This window comes from Meles meles, chromosome 9, assembly GCF_922984935.1.
Source record: "Meles meles chromosome 9, mMelMel3.1 paternal haplotype, whole genome shotgun sequence".
Classification (NCBI taxonomy): Eukaryota; Metazoa; Chordata; class Mammalia; order Carnivora; family Mustelidae; genus Meles; species Meles meles.
In genome coordinates, this window is record NC_060074.1 from 61,247,247 (window position 1) to 61,264,493 (window position 17,247).

The 17,247-nt window shown below is 37.1% G+C and overlaps 1 pseudogene; it reads right to left on the reverse strand.

Annotated features, from left to right (window-relative positions):
• Positions 1–16,925: 16,925 nt before the first annotated feature.
• On the reverse strand, positions 16,926–17,041 carry LOC123951255 (annotated as a pseudogene).
• Positions 17,042–17,247: the final 206 nt, after the last annotated feature.

Here is a 17,247-nt window from a genome sequence, read left to right on the forward strand (position 1 = left end):
TAATTTCCTTGTAGATAAGCAGTGTAATAATATCCTATTAGCTCCTATGCATATATCATTGTAATAATCATATCCATTTGATTTTCAGTCTACCACGGAGTAGTCAGGCACATTGAGAGCAATGAGAATGACAACTGAAGACGACACATTGGAAAAAGAAAAGGTGGAGAAAAAAAAGAACGAATGGGAGTACTGAAATTCTGTGAGTTCCTAGGGTCACTCAGTGTAGAGATAACGCCATCTGCTTTGTCCAGTCTGTGAACCTATTCATGACAGTACAATACGATAATTAATGTCCCATGTATTGATCCCAAGATATTGAGAAACACTGAGACAGAGTTTTTTCATTGAGACAGATAGATTTATAACATATTACAGAGTTGGCTCCAAAATCATTGGAAAGTATTAAACAATAAAACCCACGCAATAAAACCCACATTGCCGATTTACAAAGCGTAATCTGCAATGATCCTGTCCATGAGCATTTTTGGCAGTTTTTACTTAAGAAGTGCACACGAGTGGCAAATATATGTTTAGAATTTCAGTGCAGGGACAGAGATGAAAACGCTGGCTTAAACTAGTCAAAACTAGAAATGGTAAAGCCACTAATATCCAGAAGCACCTTCCCCCACCCCTGGCCATTACACAGCCGGCTTTGACTGCACTTGCAAGTTACATGGGGAGGCTAGTGAAATAGGCTCCGGCACTTTCCCCATCGGTGTGGCCCATATGGCGAGTCCACAGTCATGGCTAGTCCTGTAGACTTCAGAGTCGGGGATGGGTCAGGAATGGACTAGGCAGTTCGGCATTCCTCTGGGGCAGACTGTAGAATTTCTAAGAGAGGCATTACAAACTCAAATGCCTCCAGGGATCTAGCAGGCAATATAAACGAATTAAGTGTATGAGCTAGTGTTAGCAAACAAACGGGGAAAGAATGCACCCCTCTAAAAGCATTAGCATTTGCATTTTCTTTATAATCTGAGCTTTTAAAATTATCCAGCCTGGAACTGAATTCAGATCTAGAGCTTCACAGCCTTGACATCTAGCTTCAACCCGCCTAGTTCCAGACTGAACCTGACCTTGGTTTCTAATGCTCAGGCCTGTTATCTCTCCCTTTGATCTATTTTTATCCAATGGTTTCGGTATTGGAGAAGTAAGAAGTGAGAGAATATCTACTGGTAATGTTTCCCAAAGGATGTTTTTAAGGACACTGTTTCTGTGAGATACTCCTAAAATAGGTTATCAAATAATTTAGGGAACAATACATACTACATCCCCTCTCAAATGATAATGATACATACTCACATATTAAAAGGTCTGAGTAGTCCTTTAGTAAAGAAAATGGTACAACTCAATATTTTGTCCAACTCAGTGCTAGCCATACTTAGTTGGTTTCTGAACTCTTCCTCTCCCTCGTGATTACATCACAAAGAACTAATAATGTTTGTTCCATGGAGTGTGCTCTGGAAAACACTAGGTTAGAGGCATTTCCTCGTATGGAACTCTATACTAAACTGTACAATTGAGAAAGGCAGAATTAACTCTTGAAAGCAGAGAGTTCATGAAAGTTTTTATGTGTTCAAAGGGTAATGCTTATTTTTATAGTTTTCCTAAAAGGGCGGGAACCTCTATCAGCGACGTTCCACTCTGTCCCTCCAACAAATGCTAGGGGAAAATTCTGCCTCTTCCTCCACCCAATTATTTGCTTCAGCCCCAGAGACAAGTGACTTCTCTGATTTGGCACGGCCTGGTTATTAGTGTGTGAACTTACTCTTATGCCCAAATCTGGAAAAGGGTTGTATTTTCTTTTTTTCCCCTTGGACCACTTGCCGGTCAGAGCCAGGAACTCTCTTTTTTCTCTTATGTTGGATCTTCAAAAAGGCAGGGCCTCTGCCCTTGGCAGCTGGGAAGTTCTGCCTCCTCTAATTCGGTTTTACTAGGCAGCTCCCTACATTAGACAATACAGTGGGCCTGTTTCTTGTGTTTTATGGCCAGATCTTTTGTGTACCTACTTGATTGGCCATTACTTACAGGTGAAGAGGGACCGCTGGTAGGATTTAGGCAGCAACCGCTCGCACAGTCTTCAACATTATGCACAGAATAAAAAAAAACAAACCCAAAACCCAAAAAACAAAAAACAACTCTGTTAACCCATTGCCCCAGTCATTAATGTGAGTAGCACAACCTCTGTGTGCCCTGCTGACCATGTGGGCTCATGAGAGTGAGAATGACATTGGTCAGAGAGGCCACTGATTTCTTCAGGTTCCTTTTTGCCCTCCTTTCCTTTTCTTTTTAAAACCATAACCTTCAAAAATCAGTTAGAAAAGAACTTTTGCTTCTCAGGCTATAATTTTGGGGGGTGGGTGTGGAAATGATACAACAGACTGCTCTTTTTCTGATCTTGAGAATATCCGGTTTGGGGTATATTTCAAATGTTGATGTTCTACTGTATGAAAAAGCCTTTTAGTGCTCAAAATCCAGGACAAAGGTCATTTCCACCAAGCTCAATAGAAAGTAATAAATAATTCTGAAATATTATCTTAAAACAAGAATATAAAGTATTATAACTTGTCAAACCTTCAAGTCTATGTTGGCTTATTATTACCAACCCAGCAGGTATAACAAAAGCTTATGCCTTTGGCCTGACATTTTGGTCACCTGGAGAGGTCCATTCCTATCCACCAAGCCCAGTTTAGTTTTAGTTTTGCAGAAACTCTTATTCCACACCAGATGGAACTTAATTGTACTAATTCTTTCTGTTGCATCAATATGTCAATAAAGATTCTCCATCTTGCCCACTGTATTTGCGATATCTGCAGCTGTGATAAATAATGCATTCCTGATGATATGTTGAGGCTATTTGTATGAAAGCAGTACCAAAGCGAATATAACTGTAAGAAAAGATTGTCATTAATCTGAATTCATAGGACCTCTTGTGAAGGTTTATTCCTGTAAAAATAATAGTATCTTTGGATTTGGTCAAAAATGCAAAGAAAATATGGGCTCTGTACCTGTCTCATTGTTTCATAGATGATCATGTAGAAATGAAATACAAAATTCATAAGCACTTGGTAGTGACTTTAACTATCATCTCTGTATTCTTTCCCTTGATAGAAGAAAAAATTAGGTATATGAGCCTTACCATCCTACAGCTACACATTCCCTTCATAACTAAAAAACATTAGCTTGCTATATAGTCTAATAACAACCTGGATTACACATGGCTGTTGTAACAGAGGACATTATATAAATGTAGATTTTTATCTTTTCTTTAGCTTCTGTTGTTAAAACAACTGATAAAATCAGGATAACTGAGGGGAAAAAATACATATATATATATTTTTTTTTTTTTTCAAATTTTGTGTCTATGGTAGTTCACACTCTTTGCTTATTTACACCCTGGTCCCAAGCCACTTCCAGAAAAGTCTGAGAAGCAGGGATCATGTGCTTGGGAAGACTGTCAGAACCTTCATTGCATGCTTTTTCACCTGCTACTATGCTTTACTGATCTAAAATGTGATTAAATAGTAAATAAACTTTCCCATTAAAATAAAACAACTACACTCTAAAAGCAAAGCTCATCTCTGAGTTCCTCGCTGTAGATAATATCTTGCTAGGAATTGTCCCACTTAACCAGTGTGCTACTGAGGCTGGTGCCTCTTGCGTGTGCTGACACTGTGGTCAGGAAATTTTGGTTTGATTCCCAGCATTGACAGACAAATTGGGGATCATAAACCCTTGTATACAGCAATGGTTTTCTAGATCAACAGCAGACACTCAAGACAAGGAACAGAGTAACGGGAGAGAAGGTGGATTCACCTCTCTGTAATCCACAAACCTTTCTTATGCCCTTACAAGGATTTTGAGTGCATTTCTGCCAGTATCAGCAATGGTGAAGTTCACCTTCACTAAAATCTAATTCCAGCACTAACTGGCAGGCCAGCACTAGTGAAAATAACATTCCGGTTTCCTCCATGACCTCAGTCCCGACATGATAACGGGAGCCCTCAACAACTCATTTCTGGCTTGGAATTCTTGATGGTTTATTTAGTTTGACTGACTGTCGGAGATTGCCATTATGAATACAGTTGCTAGGGAAGTCCTGCCGCAGTGCTGTTTGGCTTTTAAAGGGGTCAGGATTTTGCAACATCTCAAATAACACTTATGGCTTAATGTCTGCAAACAATGCAGCATTTAGCATTTACTATGCATGAAGAGGATCATAGTTCATCATTTATTATTCAAAAATTATGTAAAATATTTTTGTGATGGAATATGAAGAATGTGTTCAAAATATTCATGTATATAAACAACACATAATAAATTTACCTTAAAACATCAATATGTAATCAAAAAAGTATTTTGAGTTCTGTGACTTGGAGCCAAATTTTAAATCTTTCAAAAGTCAGGCTTTTAATCACATATCTTTCAAGTGGATTAGGCTAAACTCTAGTACTCTGCAACAAAGTGAACATTCATTTCTTTATCTGAGGAAACTATCATTTTTAATGATGGTTGGTTCGTCAGAGTTTAAACATTCACATTTCTCAGTTTGAAAATTGATTGCCTGCTCCATCCTCTCATCTTCCATGTTTTGACAACATGTTTGGTCTCTTATGAAAGAAGGTAATTATGAATATTCGTTCTCAGAGCTTAGAAAGAATGGACACCATAGTGGTCCAAGTAAAGATGGTGTAAGGAGTGTGGCCAATGTGACTCGTTGCCCTCTGTCCTCATTTGTCAGTTGTGTTTGAAAACGCCTCTCACACATGAGCGTAGAGCCAATAAAATAGAAAAGCCAAATGACTTGGGTGGGAATGAGGATGGATCCAGTAAAAATTGTCTATGAATATGATAGATAAATAATACAGATGTTTAGCTACTGATTTTGTAGGAAGACATCTATTTTGTTACAAGAGTGACCTCGATGAGTTTAAATGCTGCACATTTGAGAGAGAGCCTGCAACTAGGAATCAAGTCTTGAGTCCCTTTATAGACTTGATCTATTTGTTTTGGAAATGAATCATTTCCAAATTTTATTTTAATTACATAGGACACTTGATAGTACATCCTACAAAAGTGATACATTCTTCATAATATTTAAACCCATTATAAATCGCATTAAATCTTTCTCTTTTTAAAAAATATTGTATTATTTAATATTAATTAAATATTAATTAATTAATATTAATTAGTATTAATTAAATATTAATATTTAAAAAATATTTGACAGAGAGAGAGAGAGAGGGAACACAAGCAGAGAGAGCAGGAGAGGGAGAAGCAGGCTTCCCGCAGAGCAGGGAGCCCGATGTGGGGCTCAATCCCAGGACCCTGGGATCATGACCCAAGCTGAAGGCAGACGCTTAATGACTGAGCCACCCAGGTGCCCACATTAAATCTTTCTAAGAAAAGGTGACAATCTACCTTCATAGGAGAATTTTAAAGATTATGAGTTAATAAAGTAAGCCCCTTCCCCCTTTATCTGTCTTTTCTTCTCTCTAGCTGTTGTCTTCATTTTGAATTCTTCTTATTTTTTGCTTCTCCTGGCACTGTACATTTTTAAACACTTTTGTGCTTAATAAATATTTATTAAGTATCAATTATGTACAAGCATAGTGTTAGGTGCTAAAAAAAAGTTCCCTTAATTAAAATTTTTACTTTCCCAAAATAACAGTCAGCCAGAGATAGAGCCAACACTGGAAATCAGATCTTTGCATTATATCATTATATCTCTCTGTCAATATACTTGGCAATTTTATTTTATGAACATGATTAAAACTTCTGCTTAAGTAGAATATTTCATGTTTTGACTTTGGAGTTTTGTTTGCTCCCAAATTGCATTTATAAGGTTTGAATTATTGGCTGCCATTGACTTTAATTAAACTCATTACAGCCTCACATGTCTGGCACTTGTTAGGGAGGAAAAAAAAAATAAGTTTAAAAATGAGCCAAGTGACTCGGTACAAGCTATCTCAGCAAATAGTCATAAGAAGCCACCCTGGGCCACTACTCAGCTAGTGATATGTTGCTTGACCCTTAGCAATGTTTTTTATGTTAATAAAGTGTTTGTTCATCTGCCTTATTCTTCAAGCAAGCATGTACTCTGCTAAGCAAATGCCTTCAGTGACTTGGTTTGAATGGAAACACCGACAAAACCATTTTCTTATTATATATTTTATGAAGGATGAGCTCTCGACTAAGGGAAGTGGTGGAGAATCCATACTAGCTAATTGGGTCCTGGTCACCAGAATACCTAAACATCCAGTTAGGAAAGGAAAATATCAGCCATGCAGGTGCTCTGATGGCAGTATGGGCACACTGCTTGAGTCATCCAAAAGGCTGACCACATGTCTTAGACCCATTGGGTGTTCCTTATTGGGGAGATAATGCCATTGGGACAATTTTCAAAAAAATTACCTGTGTCCAAACTCTTTTATGATCCGAGTTGCAGAACATAGTTTTAATTTTTTAACTTAAAAATACATTTATGCATTTACTCATTTAATATTCCAGTTTTCTCTTCCACGAATGGTAGGACAGAGAGGCCTAGAAAGGTAAAAGATTTAGTCAAAGTCACCTGGACCAGGAAGTGCCAGAACATGATCTTAACTCAGATGACTTGCAACTAAAGTCTCTTTTCACCATATTGCACTAACTCTCTGAATATTGTCAGCATCAGAGTACCTGTTTGCCCACTGTAATATTGACTCTACACTCCAGAAATCCCCAACCTGTCCCATTTGCCAAGGCAGATCGGGTCGGGGGGGTGGGGGATATCCAGATATCCAGTTGGATTTCAGTTTTTAAAGTTGGTTTACTCAAAGAAATATCACTCTTGTTTATTTCTGCATACATTTATTCAATAACTAATTACTGAGACTTTTTGTACCAATGTCCTGAGCTCCTATCCCCTTTAGATATCTAGCCCTGGTCCTTTGTCCGATCTTCCATGTCATACAACCAATCTGAGCTCTATAATTCCAGTTCTATGAGCTCTAGATGATTTCCCCCCCTCAATCCTATGTCTTCCACTTTTTCCAAGGCCTGAATGAGAAAATAAGAAATGTGGTGAGCTCAGGAAATGATATAGAAATAAATATATAGGCTAAGATATCTAATGATTATTAGTTTCCATGAGTTCCCAGGCTATAAATCCTTACTATCTCCTCCTTTTCCTCCCCAAATCAAAAGGGTTATATGTTTACTTTAGGGATTCAGGGGTATTAAGTTCTTCAGTGGCCAGGAGGAAAAGAAATAGGGGTTAGGGACCTTAGTAATGGAGTCACTGGTTCGTACTGGAAACAAGGGTGTATGTGTGGGTGGGCAGGGAAGGAGTGGAGGGAGAAGAGGAAGGGAAGAAAAGCTACACTTAATGCTGACTGAAAAGACAATGGCCGTGGAGTTGCCAATTAGTCTTTCCATCAAAGACTAACTACCCCAGCTTACCGAGGATCCCACAGTAGCTTGCAGCTTTGAGAAACTCTGTTTTCATTGCCTGAGGTAGGCATATATTGCCAAAGTCCCAACTTGGAATTTTGAATGTATTTTCCCATAGAATATTATTGAAATGTGTGAAATTAGTCAGCGTTATTTATACAATGTTACCAGGTAGATGATGGAAAACATAGGCATTGTTTCCTTGGGATATGTGCTTTGAATTCTTAAGAGCAGATTAACAAATTGGCTTCTGGAACATAAACCATTCCTAAAAAGTAGAGGACCCATGCTAGATTACACTGTCTTCTCTAATTGTAGTGTGTAGACATCTTAAGTCACTATTCAATTAAACACAAACATCATGGTATAAAAGATCAACAGGGATTTAATCATTGAGGAAAAGTTGATATTTAACATGATACAAGGCTTTGCAAAAAATTGGACTTTGTTTCTTTAGTACAAAAGAAGGTAAACAGAAAAGAAACAGTCATTAAATGATTACAGCTATCAGGCTGTATGTTAAATGTTTCATATTATCTCAATCAAATTCTCACAGCAATCAAATGAAGTGGTCATTAGTATCCCCATTTCCAGATGAGATAACTGAGTGTCAGAGAGGTTGACATTTGCAAGGGTTGGGGTGAGAATTTGTTTCTAAATTATGTTTATTTATTTGTTCACTATACAGAGTGGAGTGATTTAACAGCCTGTTTATTGTTAGCTCCTTTCTTTCTAGGTTCTTCCCTTGACCAAATCAACCACAAAAGAATCAAATTAGGCTTTTCAGTTTGCCCAGTTTAATGTCAGTGAATTAGAGCACCATGAAGTCAACTCAGTTCTCTCAGTAAATTGTCTAATATAGCCAAATATACAGAACAAAGTTATTAAGAACTTTTTATGTGAACCTAGTTTATTGTAGCCAAACTTCATAAGGAAACTGAAAATGAAAATGACTGGGACATCACATTTTGTTTTAGCATTTGGTCCCATTTAGATGGAATCTGTATATGACACTCATTGAGACCAAAAGATGTATCATATATTTAGGTAAAATGAGACATTTAATTTTATGCAAGAATTTCAGAGTTGTTGAATATTTCTCACTTAACTGAGAAAACTAGTCCTACTTTATGCTTATTTTTGTCATTGGCATGTCTAGAATAACTGCCAAATGCCAGGGTAGCCACTGTTGTCTGAACTATTAGAAATCCATGTGGTTGTAATAAGGGGCTATGAATGTTAAACTTAAATTGAATTTTATTTTTACAAAATCTAAATCAACAGTCTTTGGGGATAAGAGGTGCGGGGTTTGAATACTTGTTTTGAGTGCTGGTCCTCAGTGGTACAGGGCAGACATTTCTTCTGCTTTTAAACAACATTCCTACACTTACACTAGTTGCCATTTTAATACAGACAAAAAAAAATCAATAACAGGAATGAGATATAACAAGGGAAGTTATTTTATTTATCATTTGATAAATTTCAAATATCCTTAAATTCATATCCTGTTGTAAACTCTCAGTAACTATCGGAAAGGTGATTTGGTTCACTTTTTCCTCAAGAGAAGAGGAAGTTAAAGAACATCCCAGACTAGAGAGTTTAATAACACCGTGATCTATTAGGAAACCTTCAACAGGTCACACTGGGCCAACAAAATACATAAAGGTACAAGTAAGAAAAATGAGTTGGGCCTGGATAATGTGTACCAGCAGATCTCCTGCATGACCACTTATGGATTACTGTGTTTCAGTGTTCACACACAATGCCTCCTGTTCCAAGCCCCGTAATCCCACACAGTCTTTTCCTAGCCCTGACCATTTCCCTGTTCACGGTATATTTTATTTTTGACACTTACCCCCCACTGTCCCCTTTAATACTCCTTCTTTTACTCCAGTTAATAGTTTAGAAAGTTCCTTGACTTCAAGAGTAAGGTCAGACAAAAAATGATTCTTTCAGCTCAAGAATTTTATTTATCTTTTAGATGGGAGCCAAAAGCACCAACTAAAATTAAGCAACTGGAAATGCAATCTTAGATGCATCATAAGAACAAATACATGCCATCATTTTATGGATGAATCAGATATCCCCCTCTCTCACTCATCTAATCAAAGGCATCTTTTTTTTTGTGGTGTTTGTTCTCCCACACATTTTCCATCTAGTGTGAAAATGAGTTAACGGGAAGTTGCACTTAGTGTGTTCTTAAGAAGAAAGTGTTCTTGCCTAAGAGAAGAACTAAGGAACAAGAAAACTAATGTTTATTCACTCATCATATTTAATATTTTAAGTCCAGTAGATTTTCTGATACGTGACAATTTTCTTCTCCTTTGACAGCCTTCTCACTTGCAAAAGACTATGCATTTTATATTCATTCAGCAGCGTATTCATTGTTCCTATCGTTTCCACCAGAGAATTCTAATATTTCTATGGTGTTTTGCATTATTTCTAAAAGTTTTCAGCAGAATTTAGGAATATATCATGTTACAAATCTTCTGGAGCCTAGAAAACAGATGAGATATTTTTTCTCTTCCTGTCATTTTTTTCTTTGTCAGATTACTTTGATTTAGTGTTGACCATAGGCTTCTGGGTATTCGTTTATCCTTCCATCAGTAGTGGCCCCTTTTTGGAAACAAGAGGATGGGATGTGCCATGGTATCATGGGTGTCATTGCTGAAAAATAATGACTTATTGGGATATCTGACAATGATGTAATGAGGTTTGAAAGAAGCCAATTCAATTGAAACTAAACTGATTTCTCTCTACTTGTCACCTCTCAACATAGGGAACCCTTGTCATTTTATTAGAAAACTTTAATAACAAACATAAAAAGAGAAGAGGAAACCACCTTCTAGAGACCTATATAGCACCTATAATAATGATCACATTAAGTCATTAATATGTATATTTTGCTCTCAGATAATTTAAAAAGTATGCTTGCTTTTACTTTTGTTTAAGAAGTTCAAAGAGTGAGTGATATATAGAATTGACAAATCATTATACTGTACATTCAAAACTAGTATAACACTGTATATTAATTATATTTCAATAAAAATGAAACTAATATGACAACATATATTAATTACATCTCAATAAAAATAAAGGACTTTAAGGTTTACAACTGACCAAAAAAAAAAGTTTAAAGGGGATTGTTTTTGAGATCCTGTAATACATTCTGTTTACAGTAATTGAAATCCGTGGAACCTAGGATTTTTACATTCTTTGTATCTGACTAAACTTCCAGTCCTCAAAAATTTAAGTAGACCCTATTACTTTAATTTTGTTAAATCCTCCGTATTTTAAAGACTGTCATCCATTATCGTGGGATAGAGTGACATTTGCATTGGAATGTCATCTTTCCCCGCATTATTACTCATACAACTTAGTCTTCATTAGGAGCAGATGCAAATTTCATTTTTATCTTTAGCTGTATGCACTTAGTTTTATTCGATGGTGTGTCAGAATATCTGGCTTGTGATAAGTGTACCTAATAAAAACACTCTTTAGCCTTTTTTGTCCCACCACTTGTCAAACATCCATGTCAAAAGAGGGAGGAAGAAGGGGACCGACATTTATTGAGCATGTAGTCCATGCTGAGTTTTTTCCACACGTCTCATTTAATCCTCACATGCTGTGCTGTGGATGTTATTTCCTCAGTTTGGGAAATGAGGCACAGAGAAGCTAAGAAACTGACCCAAGTCATCCTAACTAGCATTTTTGGAGCCAAGCTTGCCCCCGTTTCTTTTTCCTAAGTATGTCCTGCTATAACGCATGGTATTCATTTCCAAATGGTTTCTTTTCTTCCGAATCATAAAGCTTTATGGTTTAAATATAAAATTACTTGTTCTGCTTAAATTTTTTGGCATTTAATTTCCCCTTTCTCACTGTTGAAGTTAGGCAGTCTCAGACTTTCCTATACTTACTGTATACTTAGACTTGCGTTTAAAATGTTGTGATATTAATATCATAAGTTGCTCCAAATATTGTTCTACGTGTATTTGATGTTGAACTGGCTAGATGTTTATGCTATCACTTCAAAGTATGGATTTAGAATCATGGTTCTAGAAAGGACATTAGAAATAAGCCTTAAAGCCCCAGTCTGTGTTCGACATTGCAAGCAGATTGATCCTTTTAGAACTTGTTAGATTATGTCACTGATGCTCCAAAGCCCCCAAAGGCATCTCATCTCCCTCAGAGGTGAGTCCTTAGCCCTCACCTCAAATAGCCCATACCTGCTCTTGACCTCTGCCTTCTGACCACGCAGCTCTTCTTTGAATAAACCAGACATGTTCTCAATCCACAGTCTTGCATCAACTGTTCCCTTTGCTTGGGACACTCTCCTCCAGATCTTTGGGTGGCTTGCTTCCTGTCTCTTTCCACTGAGATGTGACCCCCTTCCTTACAACTGTATATCCTCACCCTCACTTGCCATGACTCTTACTGATTTTCCCCACTCTGCTGTGCGGAGTAAACACCAAATACTGTAGATTTATTTATTTCCCTATCTTTCCTGTAAATTGCAAGCTTCATGACAACTGACATTTTGTTTTTGTTCTTTCACTGAGTTCTTGCCAGCACTTGGGACAGTGCCTGACACATGGTCAGTCGTCAATAGATATTTGTTCAATGAATAAATAAATGTAGGTTCAAGACACACTGCTCATAAAGGGCACCACACTGGTTTCAATGAAGGGTTATGGGAAAATAAGAAAAATAGAAATATAAGAAAAATAAGAAAAAAGAGAAATATTTATATTCTAAGCTTGTTATAAGGGCGAAGGTAAGTCTGAGTGAGTCAAGTATTGACAAATGAATTTGTTCCTGTTAAATAAGCCACTTAAGCAAAATTTGGTGTTGTTCTAAAATAAAAATTGCTGTTACATAGATCTGACAGGTGCTGTCTTATTGGTGAGGAGCAGTGACTGTTGTCACATATATAAATCTCATATAATCCGCACAAGTCTTCGTGACTTTCATTAGTTTTTCTTTGATCTTATAACACCGAAGGAAAAGTAAAATGTGTAAGCATTCATGAAGTAAACTTGAACCTATCCTCTTTTACCTATCTTAGCATGACTAAAAGTTGAAACATAACAAACCTCTTTCATTCACCCTTCTTCTGATCCCATCACTTTCTAATGAGAAATGTAGTTTTGGTTCTATCGATTGGGTTTGGAGTGAGGTGGGGAGAAAAGAGGTAATTTTAATTAGAAATGAAATAACACTGTGATCTATATTCTTTGTCCTCATGTGAGATATGTCACTCCCTGACTCCTGAACTTTCTTTTGTAAATAATTTCACAGGAACAAATTCTATCCATGTGTTGCAAGGAAAGCCAAGGTATATACACATTTTCTTAATGTCATTAAGTTCTTTCACTGGAGAGTAGGATTTTTTTTTTCTTTAAAGATTTTATTTATTTATTTGACAGAGAGAGAGAGACCACAAGTAGACAGAGAGGCAGGCAGAGAGAGAGGAGGAAGCAGGCTCCTCGCTGAGCGGAGAACCGGATGTGGGGCTCAATCCCAGGACCCTGAGATCATGACCTGAGCCGAAGGCAGTGGCCCAACCCACTGAGCCACCCAGGCACCCCGAGAGTAGGATTTTTGCAAATGGATGAAAGTAGTTGTTAAAACATTTTTACTTTTTATTTTAAAGTGTGCAATTTAAAATTATTTTTAAAGCAACATAAATTCAATTTTTAATCTCTGAAAGCTAATTTGGGAAAAAACCTATATGTTCTGTTAAGGCATATTCTGCCCATGTGACTAACAGTGTTGGGCCATTGAATTTCCTCATTAAGTATTTGCTTGATTGAGTAAATAAATGCATGAATGACTTTTTAGTTCCCAAAAATGCATTAGGAAGAGAAGAAAATGAAACTGTTTTATGGAATTCCAAAAAAGACTTTAGCAGCTAGAAAGAAAGAACATGGCCTAGGTAGTGTCCCACACAACCGGGAAAACCTGGACTCATTCCAGAGTCAGCCCAGGAATGCCAAAAGACCTGCAAGGCAAGAATAGGGCAGAGTTCAGGCTTGAAGCCAGGAGGCCTGAGGCAAGATCAGAGCCCCAAATGGGACAGTAGCCATAGGCAAGATCGTGAGCCTGCAGGTAAAGTTCCAAGGGCCAAAGCCAGGTTAGGGGCCAACGATTCAGTCCTGCATATAAAGATGGGCAGAATAAAAGGGAAAGTGTGACATTTCCTGACTCAAAGTCTCATTATGTTTAGTCATTTGAGAATTATTAGATGAAATATCCCAGAAAATCTCTTTGCAATATTTGTAGGGAACTTTTAGGAAGATGCTCTTTGTAGTTGTTTCTAATTAGTTTCCAGTGTAGACTAATACCATGACTATCTCTGCTTCAGTTAAAATCGATGAATATCAACATTTACCATGTAAACATTTTTGTATTCACTGTCTTCCATTGAGTTGATTTTACTTTTGTAAGCAGCATCTCCTCAGGATGTAAATGACATGGGACAGCACAGAGAGTCTGTTTTCCACCTCATAGTGGAGTGAACCATGCTTAGACTTCTAGTGCTCCAGGCAACTGTGGGGGTTCCAAAATGCTACTGAGGGTTTTTCTCTTCTGTCCCATTTTCTCTTCTGTTGAGTAGGAGTTTCCCCTTTGGGTAGATATATAAGTACCTGGATGACTAATAGGATAATGCTAGAGAATTAGCTACAGAGAATTTTGAAGATCCAGCTGCTAATACCCTGTTGGTGTTGGGGTATATTTGTGTGCCTATGAATGTGCATTTGTGGACGGGAATGCAGGAAGATGAATCAGGAAAACCTGGAGTTCAGTAGTGTTTTGTGGACAATTTTAGTGCAAGAAACGCAAAAGAAAGGAATTGGTCAAAGACACAGAGTCCTAGAATAGAGAGAGTAGAGAGAGTACCAATTAAACTGGCATTATCTCTAGTATTATCAAGTTACATTAGCAGATAAGCTTCTTGAGGTCAGCAGGGAAATAGAAGTTCCTTTTGTTACTTCATGCACACATTCTCTGTGGATTCTGTGTCATCCAGCAGGAAAGAGGTTTAAGGTGATTAAATCAAAGGGTTTCCCTGTTTGCACGATACATAAAGTAGTCTTTTGGAAACTCAAGTAGGACTCACCCCTAAAGCAAAGACACAACCGAAGAAGTTGCATTTTCAACTCCCGAGAGTGTTTTCTACAAATAAGTTCCTTTCTTGTGTGTTCTAATTTCCCTACATAGACATAATTGAGGATCTTGCAAATGCCCAGAAGCCAATGATGTTACATTTAACATGGAGTAGATGATAATAAGTTCAGGTGGATTTGTAACTAATGGGACACTCAAATTCAAGGGGATGGAGTTAATGTATTGGTACTAACCTTTGGGAAGATCTTCAATGGTACACCATGAAGCTTGTTTGGCAGCTTTTCAGATGACATAAAGCAAGGTGGGAGAACTAGTATACTTCCTACCAAATCGGGAACCCCTCAAATCAGAGGTTCTAAAATGACACATTTGAATTTGTAAGGTTACATGATGCCATATGTAGAAACTATATGGAGATGAAAACACCTCACACATACCCATACACAAATGAATTCATATAGTTGTCAAGGATATATTCCTACCTGAGGACTTACATTATACATGTTTGAATAGGTGCTTTTTGCGTGGCATGGGTGTGAGAATCCAGGGATAAAGAAATATTAATAAACTAAACTAAAACAAAAGAGTGGCATTATAGGGTTTAAGAATGATAACATGCCAAGAATTGAAGAGTATAGACATCACAACTATTTGTACTTGAGGTCCAAAGAAAATAGAGAAAGAGAAAAATAAATGAATATAGTAGAAATTACTATTAAGCCCAAATGTTGGCACAAATCTAGCTGACAATCTTTTCTTTAATGGTGATATGTATGAAAAGGGTTTTAGTAGCCTGTAGTTTGGGTCATCGTTGTGAGGTGACTGCCAAAGAAAAACTATCTCTGGACGCATACACAGAAACATATTGACCAGAACAAGGGCAGTTATAGGATACTTCCACTCATAAAATCACACGCTGCTGGTCATAATCAGTTACGGTCTCCAAGGTTTGAATTTCACTCTACGTTCAATGAAGAAAACCATGTCATAGGAAGAAGCTTCATATAATCCATCAGGATATGAAACTTAATTTCACAGTTAAGGTGTGCAAAAATAAGTATGCTTTCATTATCTTCTGTTATAATTTCTGCCCTTTTCCCTCTGCTTTACTGAGTTGATGGAAAGAATTTCAGTCTAACTAAGGACCCCACCATAGAATGTGATTCAGTTGTGGGGTCTTGGGCATTACCCTTCAATCAATGAGGGAGGCTACACATGTTTCAGTCATGGGTTTTACAGGTAACTGATGAGACAGACAGTCATGGTTCACATGTGCTTCTTTCAGCTTAGCTACCCTCACCTGATTTTTTTGTCATCTTGAGGAAAGGAAGGCTGGGGTGATGCTGATTCTGGCATTATCTCCTGATGGACCATTCATCTGCCTCTGCTTGGCATCTGGTTGTCTCACAGGTCATCTTAATGGGAAGTAGTGTCCAGGTCTCTGCTTTTGGGAGCCCTAGAGTTGTGTCTCTCTGCTCTTCTCCCCCAGAGCCTGGAAAATGTTCTTTTAGTAGGGGGGAAAAAATCTTTCTCCCTTCATGTTCTTCAAGACCTTAGATTCTTTTAAAGTGTTAGGCTTTTGAAAAACAAAGCCATAAACATATCTAAGTTTTACTCTACCATATCCTTTTTCCCAAAGTCACACGAATAACAGAACTCTCTCCTTGAGTGAGAAAAAGGAAAGAAAAGAAACACAAACCAAAACAAAACAAGAAACAACGGCAAAAAAAGGCAACTTAATTATTTTCCAGCCATAAAAGAAAGAACTCCGTAGTGAAAAGAGTTATTCAATTATACAGTAGGCTGCCTTAGATATGAGTTTATCATCAAAGGATATGTTTCTACTGATTCACCCCATAGTGATATTATAAAAGTGTTTTAAGCATTGGATGGGAGATGGGATGAGATAAAGTTCCTGCCTTGTATGAGAGTCCAAGATAATGGTAACCCTACATTCTACCTTGTCAGGTGTTAAATGCAGTACATTGTAAAGTATCTAATGAAAAAGGGAAATTATTAAATTCAAAATATGATAGGAAGTGCAAAAGCCTGTCACATGGTAGGTGAACAATATTTTGGGTAAAATTTTATTATATTTTTAAAAAATCTGTTTCTTTGAGAAAATAAAGCTATGTATTATCATAAGTGCAAGTACATCTAAAGCATACTTACAAAACCAAAACCTATTTTTAGGGCAAGAATTTGATGATTCATCAAATATTCATGCTAGGTTATAAGCAAGAAAATGAAAGCCCTTTAAAATAAAAATAAAAGTCCACGTAACAGAAATATTCTGGTACTTACAAAGTATATTGATATTTTTGCTTTCTCGTTTTTAGCTGCCTCTCTTTAAAGGAGTCAAATATTTTCTCTCCAAATTCTTTCACAAATTTGCATGTCATTCTTGTGCAAGGGCAATGCTGAATCTTCTCCGTATCATTTCAGTTTTTACTTTATGTGCTGCCAAAGGGAACACTCTCCACATTCTTTCAAATAACATGCATGTACCCATGATCAGATTTTTAAAAATAATTATTTAATAATTATTAAAAATAATCTGAGAGAAAGGACAAAGACAAAAGTATCCAACTGATAGCTGAAATTTTAAAATGCCTAGAAATGATCATCTAATTGAACTGATAATTTCTGTCCTGCCCCACTCTGCAAGGAGTCTGATTTACA